Raw genomic sequence first — 8164 nt, 5'->3', positions numbered from 1 at the left:
ACACAGTCAATATTCCTAACTTCAGATACAAAAATGATCCAAGCATACAAATAGGATCAACATATTCAGTAAATCATAACTTTTTCAATTATATCTCACATACCTTATCTTGCATGAAATACATCATGATTATGCCATACTCATAGGGTGACCAGACAGCAAGTATGAAAAATCGGAACGGGGGTGGGGGGTAATAGGAGCCTATATAAGAAAAAGACTTAAAAATCAGGACTGTCCCTATAAAATCAGGACATCTGGTCACCCTACATACTCATATCATAATATTACTATGAAGAATATGGGGTATAATGTCACACCAACTGAACTTCCAGAAATGTGGGATGCTTTGGGAAAGGTGTTGCATGGGAGCAGTCCTTTCACACCCCACAAAAAGAGGTCTCTTCTATGGACACAAGTCCATGACCGTCTCAGATCAGAACTTGCACACAGACTTTTGGGGCCTCAGCAGACCCGGTCCTTCCAACCCTACCCTAAAGATTGGGGCTGTTGGGTGAAAAACAAGATCCATTTCAATTTAGGCTTAAACAGTTTATTTTAGCCTTTATTTTGTATGGCTTAAGACCATGCTGTTGTCACCTGTGACAACAAAGGAATACATGCAAAAGCATGTCAGGCAAGAAAGATCATTGAACAAGTTAATTCTCCTGGGGACAGGGCAACTCTTCAAATCTCTGGTCTTCTCTACTCTCCTGTTGTCCATCACCTATATTTTAATCCCTTGTCCCATAATTTTGCACAGACTCAGTTTACCAAGTTACCTCATCTGTGCACCTATGTACTCTAAACCCCCTAATTAAAACATTCTCGTGCATAAATAGTGACAACTTAATACATTTTTTGCTTATCCTAAGAACAAGCGAATGGCCATACTGGATCAGACCAATGGTCTATTTAGCCCAGTATCCTGTCTTCCGTCAGTGGCTAGTGCCAGATGCTTCTGAGGGAATGAACAGAACAGGGCAGCTATTGAGTGATCCCCCTGCCATCCAGTCCCAGTTTCTGGCCTCCTACTAAAAATTACTTTTTCCTGTCTACTTCTGTCATCTATTCTTCATTGTCAGCCCCACTGGCTTCATCTAGTTTTTATTTTACAGGTCTGTTTTTGTGGCCTTTCGTTTCTTAAAGTGTCTTGTTGGGGGTTATGGGGAGGGGACCTGAAGTTAACAATTCCCTCACAACTCTCCGCTTCACCCTGCTATTTACATGTCCAAGGATTTTTACAGACAAGCCAGTTTCCAGTTTACATAGTCCTTTCTTGACCCACCATCCCTCATCCAGCACCAGGTCTGAAAGCCCAACCCTTATTCCATAAGATAATGTCACTCAGAGGGCAGCAATTGTGCTGTAGGAGCTTCAAGACTCACATGATCTTTAGTGCTTTATTCTATTAAGTGGGACATAGAAATCTGTGTGTCCATTAGGAAATCAGTGTCTGGGACTGATAAATGGAAATATCCCTAAAATCAGAGTGCCCAGGTGGTCTGTTTTTTTTAAACAGCATTGAAACACACCTCAGTGTTGATACATACTTTGCCTTCCCTGACCCAACAGATAAATTCATTTTTTACTTGCTGGGGCTGACAGAGATTGGCCAGGGCCTCATTTGATCTCCAAATAGTTTTTTGAAGTGGGATCATGTTGGTATAGTCAAGCTACAGTGAAAGTTTGGCTCTCTATTGAGGACTCATAAAAGTGCACAACAGCGTGTTTCATATTTTTCTATGATAATTAATACTCCTTAGGGATGAAGGCATTACACTCTGAGGCGCTGTGATAAAGAAATTAAACAGGACAGCTGGCTACCCCCCATGGGACTTTCCCAAGGTAGTGATTTTGGGCTAGAGTGGATCTACCCAAATGCACTGCCAGCCCTTCATCTTTAGTGATGAACTTTTATGTGTCTGCAACACATGCATAGAACTAGATGTCATGTAGTTTTCATAGGCAACTGTCCCAAACTTCTCAGGTTCCCATACTTGCAGTCCCCTGTCTCAGTGGGAGGCCCTCTCTCCACCCCACCATCTTCCATCATTATAACTAAAGCTGATGTCTCCTTTCTTGCCATCACCGGTGCCAACTAATGCTTGTCCATCCTTCTTTAACAACTTCAGAGGGGAAAAGGAAGAAATCAGCAAGTCCTGATCTGTGCTTTACAGAGGACGATAGTGTGTTATTTGTTCTCTTGGGCTCTGTATGTCAAGTTAGGACCCTATATAAAACTTCACTGGGATTAGCCTTCCGTTTATGTCAATGAATTTGGCATGGCTTTCTAGTGACGCCTCTGAGATCGGTTAGGTGTATTAAAGCTCCTTGGGCAGCTAATTTTGCATGGGCAAGGACTGGTTCTGCAAAGGAAGGACAGATCTCCGAGAAAGAAAAAAAAGCCAACCGACCACGAAGGGACTCGAACCCTCAATCTTCTGATCCGAAGTCAGACGCCTTATCCATTAGGCCACGCGGTCACCGTGCTTACATTCCTGGCACACAATAGGAAAGAGCATCCTTGTCACCTGGCTACTTCTCGGAAGGGGTTTTACTCATCACTGCAGACGCTCATACAGCGCGATAGGGCCGCGCCCGGCACACGCAGCTTGACCAGTCACCCACCCAGCGCCCAGCTTTGGCCAGGAGACCAAGGAAGATACTTTTGCCCTGGTGCAGCGTGGGAAGAGGGGAAAATACCCTCAGCACCGTGTGCCTGGTCTGCACGGGCATTCCGGGGGGATGGAGGGGGACAGCTGCCCTTTGTGGTCCCCCCAGTCCGACGCTGCTTTGCTCTTCCTGCCCCACGTGCCAAGAGCATCCTCTGCAGCCGCCATCGCTCCTGGAGAGGGACACAGACCAGCTGCGGGAGCCTAGCCTGCAGCCGCTGCCCCCGGCTCGCTCCCTGCTGCTCTTCGGGGATTTTCCCTTCCCTTCCCAGTCTGTGTCTCCTCCGCCCGGAACAGCAGGACACGTACTCGGGTGCATCCCACCTTCCCCTTGGCCCAGATCCCGCATCACCTCGTGTCCCTCCCTTCCCCGCACATCCCTGGGAGCCCTGGATGGATACCCAAGGCTGGCAGGAGTCCCAGGGCTCAGACCCGGCTGGCCCGTGTCCACGCTCTGCCCCCAGAGCCCAGGAGGTGAGCAGGCATCGGGGTCCCGCAATGGAGAGAGGAGCAGATACAAGTTGTTCCAGCAGCCCTGACCTGGTGTATAGTGGGGGTGCTGAGAGCCACTGAACCAAACTTGAACCCTGTATATCAGAGGTTCTCAAACTGTTGTCCCTGGACCACCAGTGGTCCATGAGCTCTATTCAGGTGGTCTGCGGACAGTTCCCTCTAAGGCGGTTGCACATGAGAGAATGAATGGCCACCCACCTAATTAGTGGAGCCCTGCAGATGTGGCTCCACTAATTAGGTGCCTGGACCCTGGAGAAGACGCACACATGAGGTGGGGGCCTTGGGGGAAATAAGGGGTAAGTGGGAGGGGGAAGTAGGGTGAGAAGAGGGGGTGGGGGGAATTTGGGACGTGCAGGGCTGTGGTGGCCAGAGAAAGAGTTGACTTTCCCCAGCTCCAGGGCTGCAGCTGCAGGGGAGAGACCCCCCCTCCTTCCCAGCCCCAGCTCGGGGAGAACCGTGGTGGGGAAGAGAGGGCACATCCATCGCATTAGAAAGGCAAGACTACTGATATTAAGATATGAGTTGTGTGCTTTTATTTGTAGAACAAAAAAACTTTATTTTTTTAATATAGTGCTTTTATCCAAAGTGCTTTACAATAGTTATCTAACAGTACAAACAACATTTGGAAAGATCATTAAGTGGTCTGCCGAGACCCTCAGCAATTTTCAAGTGGTCTGTGAAAAAAAAAGTTTGAGAACCTCTGCTGTATATGATGAAAACAACTTCAAGCCAGAGGGTGCAGCAGCACCCCTAGTTCCAGCACCTGTGCACGAGGCAACCAGAAGCTGTGAAAGCCAATCCACCCTTTTAGCCCCATGACTTAGAGTTTGTTCACTGCACAGCTGTTGGGGGGGTGCTGGGGCTGCTATTCAACACATGCACCCGCGGAAGTTTGATTCTGCTGGGTGGGCTTTTGCCAGCATCTCTGCTGGGTGAGGTTGCACCATCCTAGCCCCCTAAATTCATGCCTTGGTTGTTACTACACTGACTCCCAGAGGTGGGGGATGGAATCTTGCCCATGATGTTCCGGTTTATGGTGCTCCTGGGACTCTCTCTCCTTTCCAGCAGCGCTCAGTTTAACCATAGCCATGCATGGGCTGTTTGTCTAGTTTCATCTTTCTAAGGCACCCAGGCCATGGGGAGAGCAGAAAAGGCTGGTCCCAGCTCCCCTTGCTTTAGATCAGCCTCTACAGGGGAAGACGCTCCTGGCTGGGCACCTCCTCATCCTGATCCCAGCCCATGGAGGGCTGGCCATCCGGAGAGGGATCAAGCCGTGGAACCCCCGGTGACCTGTACCCCTCCTCTGCTGCAGCTGGGAGGAGTGAGGAAGTTCAGCCTCCAAGATCCAGCTGGGTCAGAGACTTGGGCATTCTGGGGGTGGGGGTCCCCCACTGGGGAGCTTTGCCAGACCTAAGAGAAGTAGGATTTGGCTCCATGGGTTACAAATACCGAGGATTTGGAGGAGTGGGGGCAGAATGCTACAGAGACTGCTCTAGAGCCTGGCTCCACTGTGGCACTTAAACCGCACACACTGTATATTTACATATATACACATATATCCAATTGAACCTCAGACATACAGGCATATGAGTCAGCTGTGTTTGCTAGATAATAAACTAGTGAAGGAGCAGCCGTGTTCAGCATGGAAGGATCTTCCACATCAAACAACAAACCAGAGAATGCAGAGACAGTCAGGGGGACCACGGCAGGCAAGGGAGAGCTTTGCAAAGTCTCGCTAACTACCAGTCTAGCCTCTCTCTCCACAACACCTAAGAGCTCCTCTTCCCACACCTTTTTACTTTTCGACGGGGTGTGTTTTATAAGAAGGATCTGGAGTCATGACCTTGGGGTTCCTAAGCTTTGCATAGCCTGCAAAGCACAGAAGTTGGGGATGCAGGGAATCTGAGGTCAGGAAGGTGGTGCTTGGAGCTGCACCATGTAAAGCAGATCTGGGCAGTTGTGACAGTGCCTTCTATGACATGCCTCCAACGGGCATAGGTTCCATTACCAGCTCTTCCCTCCGGTAACTCTCTGTTGCTTGGAAGCCAAAGAGATTTATAATGGGCTTCCCTAACCAGGACCCTTTGCAGGACCCTCGCCTGCCTCTGGGTGATTTACAGCCCATCCAGCCAACCAGCTCTCTTCCCTCCCACTCCTGGTTTGACAAGAGCTAGCTTCACCCCATTACATCTTCAGTACTTTCACACCCCAGACATTTTGAGGTGCCCCACTTTTCATAGGGCCTCCCCTTTGTTTCCCTTAGTCTCATTAGCATCACATTAGTATCTAGGTAAACATGTTCCCATGGTAACCTGTGGTAAAAGCAGAACTTTACAGTCAGGTGTCCCCTAGTGGTCCAGACTGGTACAGAGCAGCATATTTTCCTGACCATCACCTACTGGCACATTCTTTACCTAATCTGGTAACTTGACTGGCACAGGGTTAGTTTTAGGTCACCTACACATATCATGCCTCCTTAAGCCTGAGGCCTAGCATGGTTAAGCTAAACTCTTATAAGCCTTAGCCTGTAGGCCTTAAATATTACAGCCTTGCTTTACTTATATCCCCAATACACAGTCATCCAGTCCCACCGACAGAAATTCCAGGTCCCAGGGACCCGGGGGGAGGGGGGGATGCGGGACCCAGGGTGGAAGTGACTAATCCGTCACTTCTGGGACCACCCACACCAGCCCGTGGGACACCCCCCTCCCCCAAAGCATGGGGCCTGGAGCAATCTCAAATGCTTAGGTGTCCTGTGGCCCACCTGGGTGATTTAAAAGGGCCCTGGACTCCCGGCTACCACAGCAGTGGCCAGGGGCTTCTGGGTCCTTTTAAATCGCCCAGACCCCTGGGCAACTGCCCCATTTGCCCCCACCCCCATCAGCGGGCCTGTACTCATTACTCTTAACTATTTGTCAATCTCAAACTCCTATGATGCTATCCTACTTGTATCTCTAGCTATACCTACAACCTAAATCTCTTTCTCACACATTGATTACATATGGACTAACAGATGAGTTTGTCATGACAATAGATAACACAGTTAGATGATACGATGAACCAATTGGCTACATAATGCATCGGCCAAATCACCCCTAATGTAACTCCATGGACTTAAATGATTTTGGAGCTGAAACTGTATCCTGCTGTTGCCTCACCAGCTTCTGCCAAAGTCACCCGGGAGCGGGGGGGGGGGGGGTGTCAACCACAACACACATGTAAAAGTTAGAGGAGGGGGTTATTGAAGAAAAGTGACATAAAGGGAAGTGACGAACCCTCACTGGGAATTAGGGCTAGGAAGTTCTAGGGAATGATTTCTAGGTGCTGAAATTGTCTGCTCCCCGCACACAAGGTAAAAGAGCTAAGGGTGGGGTGAATGGGTGAAAGAACTGATGGTTTAGAAAATGGAGAATTTCTACCACAGGGTCACTCACTCCCCCTCTCCTGAGCAGCCTACATGTGAGGACAGGAATGCAGAGAGATAAAAGAGAATCTTAATTGGGCTGTGTAGCCCCAAATGCTGCTCTGTCAGACCAGTGAAAAGCCAGAGTGACTCGATTTCCAGCAAAAACACAGGCAGGTCAGTGGAGTTGCATCAGATTTAAACCTGATGCATAAACATGCACAAGATTTGGGCCTTAAAGGGTGAAAGCTTTTAGCATTACGCGTTGTGAGGCTGAATCCTTCCTTTTTATCTGCATAATTTTTTTGTGAGGATGGGGACTATGGGGTTAAAGCAAATTATTTCTACCATACATCAGATCTATTAACGGTAATTTGACAAGCTGATCCCAAGAGCCACCTGAGTGCATTGCACCATTATCACTGAATTCTTCATTAAAAAAAAAAGCCTTCAATTATATAAGCTTCCTCCCTACACTGATTAATATCAAAGCACCAGCTACACCTCAGCTGATAGCTACTGGCAACTAGCTGTAGCACCAGCTGTACCGTTTGCCTCCTTAGGAAAAGGGAAAAGATGCAGGAAGCATTCTTAGCTATTCTCACTTTGTCTATGGCAACAGGTAAGTTAAATTGTAGTAGGATCAGGGGAAAAACAACCGGATTACCCAGGATGAATTTATATTCTCATACATATAAGAGGAAGATTAAGATGGGCACTCTAGTCCTGCAAGTGTGAAAGGGGACAAAGATCTGGCAGTGGTTTCCTAGAAGCTACAGCCCAATGTCTTTTAATCCTCTGATGCAGTCCCATTCCATAGGCTGGGTGTGTGGTGCATGCTGAGATCCTGCCTGGTATTGCTCTGCAAAAATGAATTTGGACATAACCAGACTTTTATTTTATTTCCACAGGTGCTGTCCCAGAACAGCCCTGTAAGTACGATGACGTTATTCAGTATCTGAATATCTCTTCTGAAAAGCCACCCCCACTACATACTATATCCAAGAAAAATTGGAAAGAGCCATTGGAAGTGAAGATAAAATTTGCACTGATGTCCATTCTCTGTGGTAAGGAAACAAACCTTATTATTTTTTATAGTAGGAAATATTGTGGAGATTGAAAAGTTGAGGTAGCTGATGATTCTAAAGTGAGGAGTGACTCTTCTCTCACTCATACCAGTGCAAATCAGGAGTCACTCCACTATTACTGCCACTGATGTGAAAAGGTAGAACCTGCACCTTAGGTCTTCTTCTCCAGACTTTATGGCTCTGGTTTGAAAGTAGAATCCAGAGCAATGTATGGTTGGAGGTGCCAGGTGTAAAATAGTTTGTCACATCTGCACAAATGAAAAGGTTGTTTAAAATTATTTTAGTGCTCATAAAATGAGCTCTAAAAGATTAAAGTCCAGGGCAAGATTCATTTCTCTAGCAGCCTCCTATCCACTTTTTAATTGGCCTGTTAAGCTGCATTGTGTTGCCAAAGCACTGCAAAGTTGTCCAAGAATACTCAGGAATTTGGCCCTTGATTTGTATTCATCTGAACTTCTCTCTTTTTCTGTTTCTTCCCAAAAAAAAAC

The 8164-nt window shown here is 47.5% G+C and overlaps 1 non-coding gene across 1 annotated transcript; it reads right to left on the bottom strand.

Annotated features, from left to right (window-relative positions):
• Positions 1-2410: 2410 nt before the first annotated feature.
• On the bottom strand, positions 2411-2483 carry TRNAR-UCG. The gene has a single exon. It is a non-coding gene; the product is annotated as a tRNA-Arg (tRNA).
• Positions 2484-8164: the final 5681 nt, after the last annotated feature.

Source organism: Mauremys reevesii, linkage group 15 (genome assembly GCF_016161935.1).
Source record: "Mauremys reevesii isolate NIE-2019 linkage group 15, ASM1616193v1, whole genome shotgun sequence".
Taxonomy (NCBI): domain Eukaryota; kingdom Metazoa; phylum Chordata; order Testudines; family Geoemydidae; genus Mauremys; species Mauremys reevesii.
Note: the sequence above shows the minus strand (reverse complement) of the source record. Positions and strands in the feature narration are given on the sequence as shown.